The following is a 4,029-nucleotide window of genomic DNA, read 5'->3' as shown; positions in this document are numbered from 1 at the left end:
TTAAGACCTCAAACTTCTCCTAATGCCCCATGATGCAAGGGGGGGGGGGGGGGGGGGGGGGGGGGGGTTACTAAAGCGATGCACTCAATCTTGCAGCATCGATCCCCTATGGTCACCATGTGCATGGTGCCCCATGAATCTCAGAAGGTGCAAGGGATTGCAATGAAGCATATCACACAAAGCTTCATGGAACCTTTCATCCAAGCTTAAGTTTTCCAAGTGCATATTTCACTTCTCCATCACGTCCGTGGGACTACCAGAGGGGGAGGGGGGGTTTCTAGGTTGAGGCCTGTTGCAAACCCCACAATGCAGAGCAAAGAGGAGACAAATTGGCCAACAACGAACTGAATCTCAATGGATTGTAGCAACAAGGCTAGTCTGCCACTTACAATACCCGACCACATATTTAAGGCGTCTACAAAGGATTTATCTCCCCAATTGATTGGCATTGCCATTCAGAGCCCCCGAGCTTGCCACTTCTGCCACCTTGAGGGAGACTCTAGACACATGCTCTTGAGAATGCATAGGCATCCCTATTATTAGTCGAGTAACAACCAAGGAAGTAGAGAGTGCTGCTTCTAGCATGGATTCTGACTTAGAGGCGTTTAGTTATAATCCTACACATGGTAGCTTTGTATCACTGACTTTTCAACCAAATGCATTGACTAATTATGTGAATCAATGGTTCATTTTGTACTAAGTTAAATTAGTATTGCGTCATCGCTCATCAATAGGGTAAAACTAAGTTGTTTCATGATGGTCTAAACCCAACTGACATGTTCTCTATTGGTGGGTGAACAATCCAACACTAGGCAAAATGTGATTTGCAATGATAGGAAGAGCCGACATCGAAGGATAAAAAAGCAACGTCCTTATGAATGCCATAAGTCAGTTATCCCTATGGTAACTTCTCTAACACATCTAGCTTCAGATTTTGAAAGACTAAAGGATCGATAGGCCATGCTTTCAAAGTTTGTATTGTACTAAAAATCAAAATCAAGTGAGCTTTTAAACTTTTTTTTGACACATTATTTTTGTTCTTGTTGAGCTCATCGTAGGATACTTGCGTTATCTTTAATAGATGTGCTGCTCTAGCCAAACACTAACAATGTCTTTCACTTAGATCGGCGCGCGAGCGTGCCTTAAGACTAGAAGCAAGGGTAGAGCCCCACCTTCACCTCACGGAGTAAGTAAAATAACGTTAAAAGTAGTCGTATTTCACTTGCACCAAAGGCTCCCACTTATTCTACACCTCTCATTTCACAAAGTTGGACTAAAGTCAAGCTCAACAGAGTCTTCTTTCTCCGCTGGTTTTTCCAAGCCCATTTCCTTGGTTGTGGTTTCACTAGATAGTAGATAAGGACAATGGAAATCTTGTTAATCCATCATGCGCATCACTAACTATATGAGGAGGCATTTGGCTACCTTCAGAGAGTCATAGTGACTCTTGATGTTTACCCATGCTTGTTTGAATTTCTTCACTTTGATATTCAAAGCACTGGGCAAAAATCACGTTGTGTCAGCATCCGTGGGGACCATTGCAATGCTTTGTTTTTAATTAAATTGCCTGATTCCCTCTTGTTTGTACCAGTTTGAGACGGCTGTTCATCGCCTAGGAAGGGCCACCCTATGAGAGGCAATGTTCTACAACTGTGACAGTCTACGACAGTTGGCTAGTGGACACATTATCATAAAAACTAATTTCTATCCTTCTTCAAGTATTTTCCATCTTAATTTGGCCACTTAAGTTTAGGAAAAATAAAAGAGAACAAGTGAAGTTGATTAAGTGCTTAGGGACCAACCCGGTCAAAGGCTTGGGACCAAAAGGGGAGAAGTCCATCAAAGAGCAAGGGTAATTGCTATTTAATTATCTTGGTCATAAGTACATGTCAAGGAAGGATGAATACATCCTGAGAAGCCTTGATCAAAGGTACATTACAAAGTAGATGACCTAGAGAAATGATAAGAGTTTAAAAATAGAACATAGCTGTGCTAAGTTGAAGTCATTAGAATAACTCTTTAGACTCCACGTATGAAGTTTGAGAAGCCTTAGGGTAAATTTTTAACTTACCACAGATTGTCTAATTTTAGTAGGTTGAAATTTAGCACGTTTTGGGAGAGAGTAGCTTGGTGGCACCTCCAAAGAACTTGGTAGCAGGTTTAAGAGTCTCTCTCTCTCTCTCTCTCTCTCTCTCTCTCTCTCTCTCTCTCTCTCTCTCTCTCTCTCTCTCTCTCTTAAGAGGAGACCATCAAGCACTTTTTTCAATTTGGTCTTCAAAGTTCTCATTTGAATATTTGTTACTACCACCAAGATCTACAATGGGGGCCATTTCACTAGGGATCATTCTGACAGTGCTCGACCTAGCTTGATTTCCTATATAAGTGATCCCAGAGGGGCTTTTAACTAGAAGTCAGTACCCTCAGTATCAATACCTAGTGCCCACAGTACCTCAACATCCATGGGTTTTTCACTATCCGCCCACATTACTAAATCAGCCCTATTGTTTCCAGCCCAAGACATTAGATCAACCAATGTTTTTGATTTTCGGCTCAATACATCAAATCATCCAACATTTTTAGTATTCAGTCCAAGACATCAAATTAACCAGTGTTTCAGATTTAGCCTTCAGATCAGCCAACGTTTTTTAGTTTTCAGTTAATATCGGCAACAATACATCAACCCATAGCCTTGTCACAGTCGCAAATCCCATTCAACATCCCTAGCGTTTTGCATTTTCAGCCCTTAGCCTTGCAGACTCAAGCATCTATAGCAAGATCCCATTAGCATCTCTAACATCTAGGACCATTGTATCATCATTTGTGCAATCTAAAGCAATTAACTCTCTAGCGATAGAGGGGGGGGGCCCTTGGAGGGGGTTTGGGATCCCATTTGGTGTTAATGTCTTCTCTCTCTCTCTCTCTCTCTCTCTCTCTCTCTCTCTCTCTCTCTCTCTCTCTCACACACACACACACACACACACACACACACACACACACACATAAAACCTTCACTCACAATATCATTTTATCCTCTCTCTAGTCTTTGCACATCTCTTATGAAGTAAAAGGAACTCTCTCATTCAGCAAAAGGAACCTTGAGTACGCATTGAGCAGTCATCTTGATCACTTCCGCTACACATTACATTGGTATTAGAACTCTTTGGCAGTGTTAGATATTATAACTTAAGAAAATAACCTCTTTTAGGTACAATTTCTCAAAAAGTCTTTGTGTCCCTCTCACCCTTAGTCCATCGCGCATCAAGTGCGCTCCCGTCTTCATCACTCTGTCTTAAGGGCAATTTAGCCATAAAAGAACCACACAAATTTTTTTGCTTGTTCAAAATTTCACGTAACCCAAGACCACTTGGGTCTATTGATCTCTCTAATTTTTGTTTTTGAAGAGTGACAAGTAACCGAGAAAAGAAGGGCTTGTCCAATTTCCCCTCATTTCTCTTTTCCATTGATTGAGAGCGAACCTTGCACATTGCAGTAGGCAAATTGATGTGAGGTGGGAAAAAGCAACCTTGGTGTGAGCGCGAGGCCGCAATAAAGGGGTGAACTCATACGAAGGATTTGAGCATGGGTGAGAGAAAAGTCTTGTTGAATGCAAATTTCAAGTAGTACCAAGTACCAAGTACCAAGAACCCAAGTACCCCAACCCCAAGTACTCAAGTACCCCCAAGAACCCCAAATACTCAAGTAATTAGTGTATGGTCATCACTTGAAGCTGGATGGATACTTTGCATGAAGGTGATGAAAGTGGAATTGGAGAAGAAGAAGTCCTTACACTAGGAGGACCGTTCTCAGATTATTTTTCATCCCCACCTATGCCATGGATTGCATCAAATTCTATGGAGGCCCTGATAAAGTCTATGATGGAGATGATGCTACAAGAGGAGGCTCAGTGGGATGTAGGCAAAAAGGAAAGAATGTCTCTAGAGAGACAACACAAAGCTCTATGTATAGCTACTGAAGAAAAGAGGGTAGGTATGGAGCAAGAGCCTGAGGCCTAGAGAGACCAACACATGC

At 41.9% G+C, this 4,029-nt stretch overlaps 1 pseudogene; it reads right to left on the bottom strand.

The window, feature by feature from the left end:
- Positions 1-326: 326 nt before the first annotated feature.
- On the bottom strand, positions 327-1,730 carry LOC147465637 (25S ribosomal RNA; annotated as a pseudogene).
- Between the last annotated feature and the right edge of the window lie 2,299 nt (positions 1,731-4,029).

The sequence above is a fragment of the Adiantum capillus-veneris genome, chromosome 1, assembly GCF_014529385.1.
Source record: "Adiantum capillus-veneris isolate H3 chromosome 1, ASM1452938v2, whole genome shotgun sequence".
In the NCBI taxonomy this organism is placed as follows: Eukaryota; Viridiplantae; Streptophyta; class Polypodiopsida; order Polypodiales; family Pteridaceae; genus Adiantum; species Adiantum capillus-veneris.
Note: the sequence above shows the minus strand (reverse complement) of the source record. Positions and strands in the feature narration are given on the sequence as shown.